This window comes from Chiroxiphia lanceolata, chromosome 8, assembly GCF_009829145.1.
Source record: "Chiroxiphia lanceolata isolate bChiLan1 chromosome 8, bChiLan1.pri, whole genome shotgun sequence".
NCBI lineage: Eukaryota > Metazoa > Chordata > Aves > Passeriformes > Pipridae > Chiroxiphia > Chiroxiphia lanceolata.
This window is the reverse complement of record NC_045644.1, coordinates 16,133,109-16,152,332: the sequence shown is the minus strand read 5'-3', so window position 1 is coordinate 16,152,332 and position 19,224 is coordinate 16,133,109. Positions and strand designations below refer to the sequence as shown.

General features: G+C 37.9%; 1 long non-coding RNA gene across 1 annotated transcript; it reads left to right on the top strand.

Moving 5' to 3' along the window:
* Window positions 1-1,933: 1,933 nt before the first annotated feature.
* LOC116790197 lies at window positions 1,934-14,376 on the top strand. Its single transcript, XR_004358284.1, has 3 exons — window positions 1,934-1,944; window positions 2,860-2,862; window positions 13,938-14,376. It is a non-coding gene; the product is annotated as an uncharacterized LOC116790197 (long non-coding RNA).
* Window positions 14,377-19,224: the final 4,848 nt, after the last annotated feature.

Genomic DNA, 19,224 nt, shown 5'->3' with positions numbered 1-19,224 from the left:
TCCCGTCTGACCTCTGCTGCCGCAGTCAGGGCAGAATGAGCCCTCAGAATATCGCGGGTTATGTGATGTCTGGACATCCCTGCAGCATTTTGTCTCTGTGTCTCTGCATTAAGCAGTTGCGCTGTGAAAATTCTGCTGGGATCAGTTAGAGTAGAACACTTATCACTTTCATGAAAAATGAGAAATGACTCACTGGCCTCGTTCAGAATAAATCAAGGTGAACATGGTTTCCTTGTTACTGTCTCTCCAAACTAGTCTGAACTTGCTCTTCAGCATGACTACACTCTTTCAAGCAAAATTCTTCATAGTTTCCTCCTACTCTTTGCCAAATGTGTCTCCATGATCTTTGATTTATTTACTTTTGATATGCATCAGACTGGAAAAGATTGAAGAACGCTCTGGAAAAAAAGGGGGTAAACTTTTACAGGTCTACACCAGCTCTGAGGGACAAACTCTTGAAAAAACCGAAGAGGTGAGTGACCTGGTTATTATGTGTTAAACTGGTATATTGATGGTTTGGATTTACATGTTAACTTCGCAAGATGTCACTTATCTGACTGGGAGCAGGTCATTTAATCTCTTTAATCTCCCTGAGGTTCCATTTGCCACCACTGCAATGCAATTGGCTAACGCTTCCTAGAGCTCTGAGCACTGCTACACCTCGAGCTGGTGTAACACTGCGGGCATTGCTGCGCTCACTGGCCAGTCCTGGTCTGCTTTGTATGCTTCTGCTGTGCATCCAAAGGAAGACAGGAGGGAAGGTGACTTTCTGGCATGTTTTTATTCCCATCTCCTCTCACTGGATGCCTAATTTTGTGGACCACCTGGCTAGCAAGCAAGCAGCTGACTGCAGGGGACCAAGTACCCCTTGGTGGTTGCAAAACAGATGATCAGAAACAAACTAACTGCAAAATTCAGGAGACTTCCCGGACATAGATTTTGTTGTGTAAGTGATAAAGGCCAACAGGTACTGTAATGTCTGTGGGTCTAAACAGTGAAGTTCATGTGTTTTCACTGGCTTGGCTCACATCCCTGGGAAAACCCTCTGCTGGGGAGTCTTCTAGGTGAATGAATTGTGTCTGCCTGGGGCTTGATCAAACAATTCTTGGTTCTTCTCCAGTGGAAAGGGGCGAAGAGGGAGAGAGAGGACCATTAAGTAAAGTAAGGGGGCAGCTGTGGTTGCAGGAGAGAGTTGGCATTACCATTGCATTGCTTGAATTTGAGATTCTTACTTGAGAGATAAACTGAGAGAATTGCATCCAGACTGGCCACTGTGGCAGTCATTTTTGAGCAGAGAACCAGGCAGGCAGTACAGGTACGGAGACCTTGTGTTTCAGAGTGATAACAGTAGTTACTGAGTGTTAAGGAAAACCAGACTAATAGTTCATCCCTTCTTTCTCCAATCACCTTGTTTAATAGCCCTTTTGTTTTTCAGTGGGTCTTAGATAATTACAAGGCAGTTTTGTCTCTTTTGCTCTTTCTGCTTGTTGGAGTTCTAGGTACCATGATCATGAAGCACCTGCTTTTCTTCAAGGCAGGAGCTTGAGATCACAAATCCTGCTCAATAGTTTTTTGGTGATAGTAGGAGAATTTCAGACAATCTTCTAAGAACAGGAAACCTTAATCTGGAAACAACAAGAATTAAAATATTACACTTAGTGAAGTGTAGGTGAGTGAAGGGCGATTGAAGTGGTTTTTTTTCTGGTAGTGAACTTAAGATTACAGGATGAAATACAAGACTCAGGAAATGCAAGTGCAAAGCTTCCTTGTGCTTCAGAAAATCTTGGTATTGAATCATGTTAAAAGCTGCATTTGTGTAGCCCATTTTATAGAAGGGTATTTCACAGAAGGCTTTTCACAGAAAGGTATTAATATTTCCATTGTTTTTTTCTTCCAATGATTGACTTTCATCTTCAGTACTAGCTGCTTTCTGTTCATAGTTCTGTTGTTCTTGTGATCTGTTACTCTACAAGTCCAAGCCCTACACGCAGCAGTAAAACTGGTCTGCTGTCAATTAATCTGTAGTATCTCTACTGAATCTACCCAGAGTAAAATCTTGTTTGTCCGCTGCCCACCTGTTTGGAGAGAGCCTTCCCTTTCCCACTCCCATCTTGGCTCACTCAGACTGACAGATGCCTTTAAAAAGAATCTGGTGAACACTCGTCTCTTCTGGCAATATATTTTTGCAGCACTGCAAAAAACACAAAGAGCAGGAGGTTTCACGAATGAATCTCTCTTATTTTGTTTCTCTCCGAAACCATTAATTTGAACTGTAGTATTACATCTTCTGAAATAGTCTTGCAAGGCAACTTATAGAATTGCACTTAAAGAAATGGGCTCTTGTGTCATGGCACAGGTCTGCTCCTGACCTGGATATCTGTGTGTTACTCACGGGGCAGAGAAATGCTGGTATTTTCTGGTTGGTATAGCTATATATCCCGTTCGTTGATAATGTCTAGCAAGTTTCAAGCTGGCCAAAGCTATTTTTTGACTTTCCTTTTTTCTGGAGAAATTATTCCACAGAATATAGGCCACCTTGATGGTCTGTGTTGCTGTTTCCACCAGTAAGTGATGATACTTGTCTTTTCTACATGGCTGGGTGGTTACTGTTGCTTTCCAGCAATCAGTGTCCTCATGGAATGAGTTTTGTTTTTCAGGAAACCTTTGAAATTGGTTAATTCCTTCTGTGAAATAATCAGCTCTTACTTTAATTTCCTCAGACCATAATTCCTAAGTGACTTCTTTTTGCAAGCATCTATAATTTTCTCCCTGCTAAATTATAAGGTTTTTTTTCTTGCAACAGCGTCACCCTTTCCTATGGCTGCCTTATAGTTTGGGTATTATCACTTTCAGGAGAAGACAGTGGGGATGAAGATGGCTGGGTTTTTTTCTGGTGCCATCCTGTTTTTGCATCCTGTAGATAGAGAGTAACCAAAGAGCAGGAAGCAGTTTCATAGCAACCGTGCTATTTTTCTGTCTCTCTTTTGAAGACTATGCAAAAATAAAGTATCAGAAAAATTGCAGCAACAGCCCTGTGTAATGACTTTGCTGTTCTCTTGGAGTGCTCCTTGGGTATTTCTTCTGTTTTTAATCTCTCAGTTATCTTGCTATATAAACCGATCTTTCACCACTCCCACCTTTAGCAGATCCTTGGAAACCCCCCCCAGTATTCCTGTCCATTTTCTCCAGAGACCTCTTCTGGGGATGGTGGTTTTCCATTGTTTCAGCTATTTTTAAACAAAGGGACATTACCCTCCTTCAGCTGAAAGCAATGTAGGTATCACAATCAGCTTCAGAAAGGTGTTGTAACTCCGTTGTTGGCAGCACATCAAAATAGAATAGGTGTTAAGGATACCAAAATAACCTGTTCTATTGCCCAACAGGTTTGAAGTCTTCATTATTGTGCACTGAGTTTTTTACCGGCATTGCTGAACATGCAACTCAAGCTTTTGCTTGCATGAGTCTCTTCTACACTCTTGGAAGCTTCTGCAGAATTATGTTCTAATCAGTATATGCTCACAAGATGTGATTTCTCATTGCTGCTGTGAAGGAAAAATATTCACGTTTGCTTTGATTGCTTTGAATTTATTTGCTTTCATATTTAATGTTATATTCTTGTAATTTTTCAGGCAGCATGCTCAGACAATTTTTTTTAAAAATTTCTTTGTTACAGAACACTGCATAGCGGTTAATTTTCTTGCAGCGATTTCCAAGCTTTTAATGCCAAAATCACTGCTCAGAAAACTGACTATTTTATATTGTTCTTCCATCTTTAGTGCTTCTGCTGCTCTGGACAGGATACACAGATCTCTTAGAGGATTAGGGAATCCTTAACAAATGTAGGATTTGTTTCACTTATTTTTCCTGTACACCAAGGAGGTCTGGTGGCTTTTTTGGTTTTGGCTTCGTTTTTTCCCCATTTGTTTGGGGGTTTTGTTTGTTTTATTTTTGTTTGTTTGTTTTTAATTTTGAGTACAAGTACCAAAGCACTTGAAAACCTGGTTCCCCCATCCAAGGTAAGAAAACCTGTTACTGCTGTGGAGATGTCCCTCTACATTATATGGGTTGAGGTTTCCTATTATTTATTCTTCAGAGAAGCATATATCATAATAAAAATAATTTATTCTTTGAAGAAGGTTGACTTTACCTTCTTGGATGAGGAATGAGATGAACCTTCTATCCACAGGTTGTGTTGTAGCTAGGTTTTTTTAGCCTTCCAAAAGGATGCTTACTCCCTCTGCTTCTGAAACTGGAAATAAATTCAACCTGGCTGCCCCATATGTCACATCAACATCCTCAGACCCCTTTTTCTTCTTTCCCTGCAGGGCTGTTACAAGAATTAGCATACTTACCTCAGCTGTTCCTTGGCTTATCAGATGTTCAGAGCTGAATGTGGCAAGTCTCAAATACTTGATATACCTGTTGCTGGTATGCTGTATTTTCTTGGTGTCTTCCTTTAATTCTGCTCTTCCTGTCCCATCAAACTCAGAGAAGGAGGCAAGACTGAGTTCTGGAGAATTTAGCTGGCTGACAAGAGAAATGCACTACAGACTGCTCTGTAACCAGGATAAGGAGATAATGTTAGTTGTAATTAAAAAGTCTGTTTTCCAGGTTTGAGGGCAGATTTAATATCAGGGGACAACATCCAATTTCCATAATACATCCTAAAGGCAGCTGTGAACACATCTCCAAGGAGTAACAGTTATGTTTTCCCCAGTTATGTCCGAGTAAGTGGGGGCGAGGTGGGAATGACACCAAACTGGCATGTTAGCTTTGCCCTAAGACTTACACTTCTGAAGCATCTCTTCTATGATTTTTTTTATTTATTCAGTAACTAATTTTCTGCAAGTACTTTTTTCCCCCCTTATATACTGGTGGAAAGTCTAACAACTCCTTGAAGTTCCACACTGCCTCTCAAACAATGTACCATCTCCAGTCAGCAGAGCCAAGCGACTGACATACTATGGTTTCAGCTTACTCCCCTTAACTCTTTTGCTGTTACATTGCAGTTCCACACCCACTATTTTTCCCTATTATGTTTTGTCACTGACTTAGGCCAAGAGTTCAGCTCTTTGTCAGATCCATCAGGGCTTATAGGAATGTTTATTGATTCAGTACGGCAATAAAAATAATAAGCATTAAATGATGGAATGGTTGTAATCATAATAATGGAAAAACACAGAACTGCAGAGGATCCTAGAAAACAAGCAAAAAAAAAAGGGTAGAAACTCATAAAGCAGAATAAACAAAAAAAGGACACTGAAAGGAAGAGAAAAATCCAAGATAAAAATGTAAACAGGAGCAGATGGGAAGTAACAAAATAAGAAGGTAATTTTATAGGAAAAGATATAAGAGGTGGTGAAAGTGCAAGGGAAATGCTTGAGGATGGAAAAAAACCAAAAAAATACAGAGTTTTGGCACTTCTTATTCAGACAACATTTTCTGCTGCCTTTCCTGTTAAAGATTTGGAATCTGGCTTTGAAATTTTCATGCAGAAATTAATGAACTTCAATTGAAGAAGGTAAATGCATGTCATAAGCATTTTTAATCTTTGGGGAACTTTTACCATTATTATTGGAAAAATCTATTTGCTGTAAGTATACGTTTATACGGTTAGCATATTAATTACTTAAAAAAAAGTAATTGAGGCTGCCAAGTCAAGTTTGCTGGTGATACTTAGTAAAACTGAAATTAATGAAGACAGGAGGTTCTTCTGAAGAATAGCAAAAAACTTTCATGCTATTATCAGGTGATTAAATGGACAATGACATTTGTGTAGATATGGGTCAAGGTCATGCACATGGCAAGAACCAATCTCAGCTTTAAATACATAGTGATGGAGACTGAACTAGCTGGTGCTGTTCAGGAACTTCAACAGGCAAGCACATAAAAATGTAACCTCAATGCTGAGTAGCCACAAAAAAGGAGACAGAATTCAGGAATCATTAGGAAAATACTAAAAAAAGAAATGAGATAATATAGTTTTGCATGTAGATGTTCTTGGTGTGCTCGCATCTTAAATACTGGATGCAGTTCAGTTTTCTTCTCCCAAAGAAAACTGGAGTGCTGATAAGGATCAATAAATAGGATGGTTGGAATATAAAGAATAATTAAACAGACAATTATTTTTTCTATGTAAAGACAGATAGGCAAAGAATATGATAATAACATGCAGCATAGGAAAACAAAATGATTGCTCCCTGTGTGTTATCATCTACCAGATAGGTGACTTCAAATAAATAATTAGAGAAACTGATGGATTAAAAGAGTTGTTAGGAGTTATAACATGCAGGGATACAACCATTAGCTGGTGGTTAGCTACAAATCCTTAGATGTTGGGATTTTTTGAGGAAGCATCTTGCTCTGGTCTGTGCTCTTCTCTGTGAACTTACACAGTGATAGAGATACTGGGTTGGGTGGTGCTTTAGTCTGACATTTTCAGCACAGCCTTTATGATACAGCCTTTAGTTTTTTACATCATCTCTGTCAAGGGTGCTGGACAGTGGTTTACACTAAATGATTGGGTGCCTTGGGAAGGTAAAGTGAATCAGTTGGAAAGACACCACAGCAGTGGCCCCTGGAGTCTGTCTCCAGGAGGGTTGTTACAAGGTTTGGTGTTCAATACAGACCTGCCTGTAGCACAGGTGATGAAGAGGGACCAGATCTTGTGCCACCAGCCTGTGAGAGGAGGAGTATATTCCACCTCACTGCAAACACCACTGTACCCTTTGGTGAGGGAGATGAGGTGTGTGCCACAAAGCCAAAGGCACGTGTACAGGCTGTGCTGCTCCTCAGCAGTTGTGCTGCTGGCAACAGCAGGACTTTGGGCTGGAGCTGCCCTCACTCCTCACTGGTAACATGGGCTTATAGTGTGAGAAACTGCTGGCATTGCAGACAGGGAAAGGAGTGGGCCAACCCAAGGCTAAAACAGCAATACAGTAACAAGAGGGACTACCAGGAAAAGATGTGAACAGGGAGTGTGGGGAACTCCCTGTAGTTGAAAATTTTAAAGGATAGTGGTGGGGATGTGCTGACCGAGGCTGAAATTCTCAAGTAAGGATATGGTCAGCAAAACAGAGGCCAGTGAGGAAAGAGTAAAACAGAGTGGCTTGCTTATTTAAGGTGTGTGTGTGGAAGGGATATGAAATAAAGCAGACAGGGCTGTTGTAGGGTCCCTTTTGAGCCCAATCACTGCAGCCTGAAGCAGGACAGACCACATATCCCCAGCAGGCTCGTTTTGTTTTCTGCAGGATTTCTGCCTCACTCGATGCACAGGAAGAACAGTGTTTGCTTACTGAGTAGCTATTCATGATGCTGCTTCTTTCTCAGTGTTCTGCACGAAGCATCTACCTATACTTCACTCACTGAAGTTTAGTTAGATCCCTTTCGAAAAGTTAAGTTTGAATTTTCTCATGGGTGTGTGATGGTTACAAGGATATCTGTCTCTTCATTAATAGTTCCCTTTACAAAATCTTTGAGATAAGTTTTGCCTTCCTCTTACAGAAGTGGATGTAGGGCACGAGGAGAATAAAATTGAAATTAGCATTGGGTGTCTGATTTAAGAAAACTGGAAGGTAATTCTTCAAAGAATTCAGCATGATACTTCACTGTGCATATTGACAGTGGGTGGCAGATCCAACTGCTGTGTCTTTCTGCATGATGGGAATATAAGTAGCTTTTATTCAGAAAATGAGACACGAAATTCCAAACAGAGGTAACATGGTGTTTCAGGGGCCTAGTCAGCATACCAGGCAGGGGACTTCTAGAAAAGGCAGGCATAAAACTGTATTCTCCAGCATACCAATGCAGCTGCATTTACTGCACAAAGCTGTTCTTACTATTGCAGTAATCCCATCCTGTCCACTTCATGTTTTCTGACTCACAGACAACGTTATCCCTCTCCACACAGCCCTACTCAAATCCATAGTTGTTCTCTGAAACTGGTGCAAGGGCTGCATATGCACAGTGGAGCTAAATTAAGGGGTTCAGTGGCAGCTTAGCTGCTGTTTTCACTTCAAGAAATATAAGCATTAGGACAAAATAAGAGATTAACCATCATGACTATAAAATCCTGACCAAACATTTCTGCAGTTCCATCCAAGGAACTAATCTGATCACACCTATGTCAGCAATCCAGCATCCAATCAACACTTAAAAGCAGAGTTGGTCCAAAGTGTTGCTGTTATAAACTGCTGTTTAAACACTGACTTTTAAAATAAAAAAATCTCTGCTAATTAACTTTTTATAAAAAAAATCTTCACTGATGAACAGTTTTGTTGAGATGGATGAAATAACATGTTTAAAAGTCTTAGATAGTTCAATTATTAAGTTTTTGACTGTTTTAATTTTGATTAATTCCTTTATGAACTTTTCAAAAGTTATCAAAAGTGGCCTTGTAATGGCTTCAACCAGCTCCTTCAGCACTCAGGGGGTGCATCCTGTCAGGTGCCAGGGACTGTATGTCCAATTTATTTAAACGTTTCCTAACCTGATCCTCATTTCTGACTGAACTTCAGTCAGACATTCAGCCAAAGACTGAAGCCTTCACACCAAATGATGGAAGATGGCTTCTAAAAAGTGATGCTACTGTTATGTGATGTGTGCATGTGCATGTGCATGTGATCTTATTCCATTAAAGATGGTACTTGGCCCAGGTACCTTTAGTGATCTAATGGTTAAATACATAATTAAGAAGTAGTTGTTTACATTTGGTCTATAGTTAATGGAGAAAACAGGCATCTCCAGTTGACATATCCTGTTTATTTTGGATTAATTCTACCCTTGGTGTCCTTGGGAATGGCAATTTAGTATCTTTTAATTCTCTAAATCATATACCAAGTCTTTCAGGACCGGTTCTACCTGATTAAACTTCAAGCATAAAATACTCTTTGGTTTTAATGAGAACAAGATTTCAGTATATGTATCTAATTTTTCTAGCTGCATTGGCAAAGGCTAAAATTCTTTCCTGCTTTGATCAGGGACATGGGTTAGGAATAGGGCACGAGTTCTTTCTGAGAGTTTCTCAGTCAGAGGTAGAACAAGGTGGAAAATTATGAATTTGAAAGGTGGAATAAATGCTACCACAACTCAATAGGTAGCACTTGCACCTTTTCTGACATAGACAATGTAGTGCCTACCAAATGTCAGATTTTGCTGTGAACTATATCATGGCAATGGGACACTGAAATGGAGGGCCTCCTAGAAGATGTGTTTGGTTTATCTCCCTGGATACATTTTATCTCCCTGGATACATTTTACTCGGACTTCCGAACACTGCAGAAATGTGAAATTTTCCCATGTTCCTGTAGAGATCCTGTGTTTGTAGATGTTCGCCAGATCTCTTGGAAAGCAGCAGGAATGTGCCAGCACATTTTCCATCTAAGAAGATGTGATGCTGAGTGCCAAACCTTGAGATGTTATCTGCTTCCCTGGAGAGCTGATCCTTACAAAATTTACCAGCAGATCCTGCTGACCTGGTGGTCCTGGCACAGAGGAAAAATTGATGAGGCATTAGCTGTACCAACTGCAGAAAAAATCCTATCAGACTGTGGACATCTGGACATCATTTCTTCTCTACTTTTTCTTTGCTGGTATAGTATTTACATCTGTGTTGTGTCTGCATATTTAGATAAGTTATCTGTTGGTTACACTGAACAACTGAGGTCTTTTATGGCCCTACATGATCCCATACAGAGAAGACATAAAATAAGTAAGATAGGTGTATTAGTTTTTTATTTAGCAGACAAATAAGCACTAACAACAAGACTGCACTCGAGGATGTGTGTGTCTCCATTGCTCTGCTAAAATAATTTGGTTGTAAAATAATAGAACAGTAAATAATGGATGGAGAACTTTGCAACACAATAGCAGTTATCTGTCAGAATTCCCTACTCTCCTTCCCCCACAAGGCTTAAAGGGGCATGTATTGTCACATAGAGGAGTTTCAAAGACTTTTTTTGTAAGAAAGGTGCCGCATATTTGTTTTGGAAAGTACAGCTCTACACCATTGTGAATAAACAAAAAAACCAACAAATATACTGACTGAGGACTGCAATAAAAACCAAAATGCTGGACATTTTATTTAAGCCTGCACATCATAGCTTCTTCACAATTTGATAATTTTGACATATTGTATTAGTTATTATACTGTACCAAATTAGCTACTGTTCTAATTATTTATGGAGGACTATCTTCTCTTGTAGGAAATATGGAAGATTTCATATGATAATATGGTGCTGGTTTATCATTTGTGTTTTCAAATTACTTCCATGTTTGTGTATTAGGTTTTTGATTTTTCTTTCATTGATACCTGCATGAAACCATGTCTGAACTATATATAATGGCAGTCATATTGAGCACACTCTTCTTCTCACTATCCTCCCTTCAGTGAACCGTGAGGTCTGAGGATTATGTGGGACTGGTGTGCTTTGTGGTTTTGCTTTCCTTTATCTCATTTTTTTTCTTTCTTTCATTTTTTTTTTTTTTAAATAAAAGCAGAACAAATATTACCAGCATACCAGTGGAAAATTTAGGCTCAGTTCAGGAAAATAACTTAGTTGTTTGAAAGGACTTTGGGATACACTTGACAAGAGGAATTTCTTTATGATATAAAGTCACTGGCATAGGATCATTGGCAGGTGTGTTTGGGGTAAATGTGGCCAGACTGATACTTCAGCTAAGGGATTACCAGTTCTTGGACTTGCCTTTTCCAGTTGCCTAGAACTGATCCCATATTAAAGAACCGCAGATAGTTCATCATGGATGCAGCTCAGAGTCTGGGCCTATAAATCTAATCATACTAATCAGATAATCTGATAAATGTCCTTGCTGGAAGTGCAGAAGAATGCTTGGTGGAAGGGAAGAGTTGGAATCTTTTTAAGTCTTAATTGCCTCATATGCACCATTATTTTAATGTTTGATATAGCCAACAACTGGACAGGACATGTAGTGCGTAGGTCACCTCTTAAGATCAGTTTAGCCCTTTCAGGAAAGGGAAAGAAGGTCATTAATCCTTGACTGTATTTATGTGCATAGTACCCCACAATAGTAATGCAAGCCTGTTCACTGTTATTCTAACACTGCTAATTGGGAGGAGTTCAGCAGACGTGTCTGGTATCCTCTGAGGTCCAGCTGGTATCCAATTTCCAGCAGAGTTTGCTGAGAAACATGAAGGTCAAGTAACTTCTCCAAGGTTACACCATAAGTGGCTCAGCTGGGATTAGGACCCAGATTGGCCTCGCTCCTAATCTTTTGCCTTATTAATCACTCTAGTCTCTTTCTGCAAATACTTAACAGGTTCATATTTGCAATTTCACAAACACAATGTTGTGGGCATACTCACTTAATTTGGGGGAATAGATTTAATGAGAACGGAAATAATGCAATAGCAGTAGCAAAGCTAACTCATAACTGAAATGTAAAATAATTATGACTGGATTTTGCTTATGGGAGATATTATTTTAATGGCAATGTTGTACTTCTCTTCTTGATCTCTTATGTCTCAGAACTGTGCTCATCTGACCACTCTCCCTTATCAACTGTCCATACACATGCTATCGAGAAGCATGATATTTGCTGACATTTTTGGACTCTGTATTTACATTTATTATAACTCAAAGAAATTGGCTGATTGGAAATGCAGAAACAGTAACAAGATGGCTGTCACACGGTTTATTTGTTCTTTTGTAAAACCCTCTGTGAGGCAAATGCTGCAGCATTTGGGATAAAAAAATGTTATAATGTAGTTGTTTTACTCATCTCTTGGGGGGGACGGAGCACTCCACCTTTAAGCAGAAAACCAGCAACAGAGTTTTCAGTTAGGATGAAGAAAAACCCCTGATTTTACATATCTCTAACTGAAAACCATGGCAAGTATTATGGAGCATGAAACAGTTTATAGTGCCAGCTGGTTTTAATTAAAGGCTTAGTTTCCCCAATACAAAGACACTTCATTACAAACCAACAAACATATTCACACCAGTAGTCTGCCCTGTTTCTGTAAATAGGAATGGGTACAATGTACAGGACTGGAAAACTTGGAAAGCCTCGTGGGGCACAGAACTGAAATAATAGCCAACACTTCTCACAAGGATTAAGGAGCCAGCAAAACAAAAATGTCTTTATTTAGCTTGTTGCTAAACTATGTCAACACAGTGTAACTGATCTCCTGCCATTAGGCTGTGAAATCCAAAGCCATGGGGTGCAATTAAAAGGCAACCTGGCACCTGCTGTCTCCAATACACCTTTTGAGATAGCTAGAAAGAGAATATGCAGTTTATCAAGGGATTGAGGATGGTATATGAAGGGTTATCCATGGTAAATTCCTACTTCAGAGTTAGTCTAGTACTATACGTCTTGGACTCCTACAATCTCTATCTCCACTCTTTGAAAGCTACCACTCTATATTAATAATCTCAGCAAAAATTCCAAAGATGAATGAATATGAAAATGGGACTCATTTGCACAGCGATTAGAAAAGGTTAAATGCAATGACATAGTTGTGGGGCTATGCAGAGAAACTCTGTTGTGCTGCTGTCTTTGTCAGACCTGGAGTGCAGTAGAGGATCTGCTAGCTAAAGATTCAAGATGACACCAAATTTAAGAATTGTTGACTATATTAAACCAATAGATTATTAGATTTTAGTCTAAGAATAATCCTCTAAAATCCATTTGAAACCTTGTAGGGAGCCACTGAAATGGATCAAAATTGGATAAAACTGGAGAGATTTCTGCCAATGTCTAACTTGATACCATTTTGAGACATCTTCAGAGCAATTTCTAGAAGATCCAGAGAGAATTCCACATGTGGTGATATAGTAGAGGTACAAAAAAGTATAAAGGTATCTGAGGATAAGAAAGGAATGTAGTTTCCCATTAGATTTAAGGTTGGTACAGTTTTCATTAAGAGAGGTTTATCAGCAGTGACTAGAATGGAAGTTATTATTCAAGCAGCTGAGAGGAAACAAGTTGTGTCCTATTCCACATGGAGATATCTCTGTGATTTCCACAGAATCCTACAGGAAGCAAACACTCATACCTGAATGTTGTTTACTTCTCCCATTTGATTGTGGTGTGAAGTGTATGTATGTATCTCAGATTGAAATGCAGGAAGTACTGCTAATATTCATGGGAAAAAAAGATGTATGAGAAATGTCACACAGTTCTTGAAAAAGAAACTCAAGATTTTCCTAATTTATATCCAAGAATGTACAAAGCTGTTGAAAAAACCATACTAATCTTATAAATAACTAATGCTTTAGGACCCCCATGAGCATACTCCTTCACTCCAACTGATGGATGCACTGAGGCAGAGTGGGTAAACAACTTGAGCTGAAGTGTGTAGGTATGGACATGTGTTCCTAGATGGTAAAAACTCATGGGAGGGCTCTACTAACAGGTACTCGTAACTGTTAGAAATGCAAAAAAGGGACAGAAGTTGTAGTGTTATAGAATATGTAATGCCATGCCTTATGTTTTGGCATAGAACAACTTGGTAGTTTAGATATTTCAGTTTATCTGCACCTTCCAAAACGGAAATTAGCACCAGCCTTGCAAAAGAAAACCAGACCAGTACTCAGGATGTATTATGTAATGTTGCATCAGGACAGTATGTGCAATGGTGTGTGATTTCTAGTTAGTTTTCTACCAGGAGTAAAATCTTCCCCATTTAGAGAAAGGCTTGAGGTTGATCTTGTTTTCTCAGCATTTCTGTGCATTAAGAGATCACTGCAGTTTGCTTTGATTCAAACTTCTCTGGGTCTGCGAGTTTCTCATCTCATCTGGAAAATTGTTTTCCAGTTTATTGCTCATATGTTGCTTCACTACTGATAAAAAGAATGTTGAAGTCATTAGTATCTGATGATGAAGAAGATGGTCGTGTCACTCAAGACATCCTGCTAGCTCAGCTGTCATTGAAAGCTGTAAAGTCAAGATGTCAGTTCAGGCAATCTTTCTTAGTCATCTGGCCATAACTAGTTTTCCAAAGGGTAATGGCCTCACCCCTGAGACAGCTGGTTGGTATAACCTGTCTCAATATATATGAGATGGTACAGGATGCTCTGGGAGGCTTAATGCCTTTTAGTTGTAATTGTGCTCTAGATTCTTGCTCTTGAGTGTTAGTTTCTGTCTACAATCCTGATCCAATTTTCTGCTTTCTAGACCTTGTCCTAGTTCCTCCTCCTACTAAGTGCTAGTTCCTAATCTTGCCCTTCATCTGTTCAGCCTTGGTTCCTAGGTTTTGCCTTTCTTTTCCAGTCCTAGTTTCTGCTTTAAGTTAGCTTGCCTGAACTTGTTTCAGCTTGGACTGCTCACGATCCTGAAGACACTTGCAAACATTGAGACTAAAATTATAATGAGCCAAATCTGATCTTCACTTAACCATGCAAACTTTAGCTTTAGTGACATTAAAATATTCTCCAAGGACAGCAACTTTAGTATAGCCTGATCAAAAAACATGATATGTAAAATTTCTAGTTCTTTTACCAAGGCAAGCTATTCATGATGGTGAATCACATCTTTTAGCAGATTAATAGTAATTGAGTTACATGTGGTAAATAAATACAGTGATAAACTTTTAAAACTTTTTGTTTACACATTTCTCAGAATGCCTCTTCCTTTTGCTCTCTGGAAACACTCCTCCATTCCCAAATTATAACAATAAAAAAGTCTCTTACTCATTTCACATACTGAAAAGGCAGAGAGATGCTTTCTCCACAAGTTTCCAAAGAACACTCAATAACTTCCTAAGAATTTCTCTCACTTGTACAACAGTATGATCAAAAACTGTACTTGAAAAAGGTATGCTGAGAATAAGTGTATGTAGGATATCCAGGTATAACAGGGCCTCTTAACTGGATATGTCCATCTGGTGGGTGTATTAAAATAATTAACATAGGAAACTGATGTATGGAGTCTATTTAGCAGAGCATCATCTGGCCAAAAGCAGATTCCAACAGAGCTGTAGAAAAGGAAGGCAAATGCTGCTATTTCACCAGCTGAAGAGTTGAAAAACTTGTTGTCATCAACAAATTTTGGCAGGGTGTAGGTTCTTTCATGTAGAAAGAGAAACTAATTTAAATTCATGTTAGATTGAATGCTGTAGTTGTTTTTATTTCAACTTTTATTCCTGAAGTTTTAACATTTATGGTTTAGACAGCTCCAAGACTGATTTTCTCCATGAAATCCACAAAGAAAACTAAATTTTTGGCTTCTTTCACTGTTGCAATATTGCTATAGATGTGCAGGTAAAAGATATAATAAGAGATCAAGGCTAAGTAAGGTCTGTAAATTCCTAAACATAATTTTCCTACATCTAAGTACATTTAGTCCCTGGTTCCTTCCCCATGAATTTCCAGCCTCTGCTATTTGTGATATTGCCCACCCAGTTGTACCATGAAGACAGACATATTTTTTTATATACTTTTCATGACATTTTCAGAACATGCTCTCTTCTGGAGAAACAGATAATCACTTCAGCTTTTCTGGTGATACTAAGTAGTAGCTGTAGCTGCCAAGCAGTACATAAGGATATGGTTTATAATCTTATTACATAAAATCCAGGAAAGAAATATCAATTAATTATATTCTATAAAGTATATATTTAATAAAGGTATTAAAGGCTGAAATAGAAAAATGCACGAGATTAAGTTTTATTCACTAAAACCCACAATGTGATTCAGAATTTTATTTGCTATAGTTAAGGAATGATTTATCCCACATCATAAGAAAAATCTCAGAAACAAGAACTATTCCAGAAAATCTGTACAGCCAACAGATGAACAAGTTATAAGATAAACACTCAGAATTTCAAACCACAGGAGAAAAACCAAAATGAATTTGCATCTGTAAGAACAGATTTGTGAAGGTTTCTACATTAAAACTCTGCTTTATGAAATATGTGTGAAAGACTGTCAAATTGTCTCAAAAGTATCAGTAGAAAAATATTATAGAACAAAATGAACAGTAGCAAGGCCAGTATGACCACAGCCAGGAGTTGTAGTGCAATAAAGAATGAAAGGACTGCGTGATTATGTCTGAGATGTAACTTTCTTTCACTTTAAGTGAAAAAATAGAAGAAGGCATGTGGGACACCAATTTTTTTACAGGATTTATGAGCTGAACAAAAGAACTATTTACTAATAACTTTTATGGCCTTACAGAGCAAAGTGATAAAACACTAAAGAAAGCACAGAATACATGAATATATTAATTTATTATATGGTATTTTGTAAACTTTATTTGTTTAAATTCATGTTAGATTGAACAAAAAATGCGAGAGAACGAAGTCTAAAAGTTGCCATAGATCAAAAAACTTTTTGATATTTTGCTATTACATGTAACAATAATGTGAATAATCACAGATGTGAACATCTAACTGAAACAATGTTTTCACTTTTAGCCAGGTAGTTCCACTTTCTTGTAATTCAAAAATGGAACACACTAGCAGCAACACCTTATTATTTCTAACTCAGAAAGAAGCTGTGTGACTGAATTCAGTAATTTCAGGCAAATGCTTGAGCAACTTCACATCAAAAAGATGTAGTTTTCTTTAGAAAATGAAGAGTCCATAGAATCATTTATCATCCATGCATTTGCATTAGCACACACTTTTGAAAATGGAATATTTTTTTTCCCCAAGTGTTTCTGAGGAAATACTTCCATCGATCCCAATTATTTGGTGTAGATAAATATCTGATATAAATAATTTCTGATAATCTAACAGATTGTAAAATAAATTGTTCCAATCCATCCTGCTATCCATAAATAAGCTGGATATCTAAATGAAACCAGGGATGTAGTACTCCTATTGTTTGTGAACACCAACGTAAAGCATTAAGTTTTCAATTTTAAAACATTAGAAATACAGAATTAATAGAAACAATAATAAAAATCGCACTATAAAGACTACTTATTTGCACTTAATTGCTCTACCAACTTATAACAGACTATTACTAATGACACATGTAGTGGGAAGCCCTGCCATTGTTTGCTATTTCAGATGCACAGAATAATGTGATGTTATGCACACTGGGACAGTACAAATACCTTTAAAGCTTCCAAAATACTACACAGCTTACATATGCTTCTGGAGACAATAGCCAATGCTCAGCAAAAAAAAAAACCCCAAACCAACACCAAACCCAAAACTGACTGCAGATGTTAGAGCAATTTTTTTTTAAGAACTGTTGTGGGATATCATGTTTTACAGAACATAGATTGTCTTGTGACTGGACATAATTTTCACAGGATGTCACATAGTAAAGTGGACCAAAATCAATTTATCTTCTGAAAAAGAATGAAGTACTAGAATATTATATAGATTCAGTCCTTAATTTGTAAGAACTTGGGAATTTAATAGTGAAGTATATACTGTGCATCTGGATAACCAGATGTATCATGTCTGATCCCTGTCTTCAGGAAAAATAATAGAGAGTTATTTTAGTCACCATGCAGCATTCATTGGTCCTGGAAAGACCCTTGAAATAAAAGTGTGTGATGACGCCTTAAACAAATCATACTCTAGGGATAAAATAAAAGTACTTAGAAATATGTAAGTTTGCATTCGTGTGCTCTGTCACAATTCATGCCTGATGTCACATGAGCTTCAACTGTCAGCATCAGGATTGTTTCTGTACCACTTGAGAAGACTTTGACCTTCCTTGGATTTCCTAGATGGGTTTTCATTTAGTTTCTACTCTGAGCTTTGGAAAAAGGCAGTGGTTGCTTTCCTTGGTTCTCTCTTCAGTGATAAGGCAGCCTCTCATTTCATAGTTTGTAAGGGGTTCCTGGCATTCCTGCAAATGGGAAGGCTGTAGACTATTGCTGTTACTGAGAAATTTTGGGGAGCATTTTTGTGGATGCTGACTCTCATGAATTTTGGGAGAAGCTACTATAGAAAGTCAATCTTTTTGGTGGGGTTGCCCATTGTTGTAGTTTTTCACTGTATTGTCACCATTTTTTCCCCATATATTCTTATACAGATTTAATCCCAATAGAAATTTACTGTTAGATTGTGTGTTTTGATATAATTTTTGGTTCCTCTTGTGCTATAAAGAATCTCAATGTATGTGATAAATTAGATAAAATTAAATAACCTTTCTTTTTTCTTCTCTCCTGCTGGTGTTATCTCACAGGTTTTCTTTTTTTGTTTTGTGCTTGATATCCATACATGTTCTAAATTTCAATAATAAAGTGATAAAATACAGATAAAATGTTTGTTTCCATCTTATATGTGAATTTGTTGGGATTAGTAGTTGACAGCATGATGTATATTTTAATTTCAGATTAGGAATACTAGCATTCTAACACAAATTTGATACTGTAGCTGCTCATTAGACTGAGGATTTTCACAGATAATTCTTTTTCTGACTTTAGGGCTGCTACCAGAACTATGACATTTCTTTTTTATTTCTTCAGCTGTAGTTAAGTTTTCAAATCCTCCAAACACTACAGTATGTGTGTACAATCTCCACTTCTGACTACTCAGAAATGTGTAACGAATTAGAAACCAGAATACATTTCCCTGCTTGCTTTTGGCATGGATTGTTTCATTTGGGTGTAGTAGAACCATCAGTGATATAATTCTTTTCTTGAAGACATTTTTTAGGGCCAAAAACCCCACGCCAAAATGGCTTCTATTAATTTTCTGTTACAGTCTAGGACACAAGGGAAATAAGTGATGTCAGTTAGAACAAGGAATCAAAAATATATTTATGTTTAATTTATCCTTATTCTATGCACGAACAAAGACAGCAACACTTCTTCTTGTTCTCATATTTAATCACGAGTAAAAAGTGCACTTATTAAACTTTGTTGCAGGGAAAGTTTAGCTACATTGTTCATGAGATGGTTTAGGCCTTTTCCTCTGGGAAACCTTTTTCCCCTTTGCTTTTGATTTTTGAACATGGTTTCACAAGGATTTCCTTTTCAATGACCTCTTCAATCATAATTCATTTTTACAGTCTATTTCTGCCACAGGCATTCGCCCTTTTGTGGTCATGGTGCATCTGAATTTTATTACCTCTCCCTTTCCTTCATCCTCCTTGGCGACCTTTGGGTGATCAAGTGCATTAAAACTCAGCACAAATGTGAAGCGCACGCTGCTAATAACAAGTGCTGTTTATCCCACCTCTAAGCAGCGATGATACTGTGGCTCCAACAAGACAAGTACTCTGTACTGATTTTCAGCTTTGATTTTTTATTATCTTCAGCATATTAAAACACATC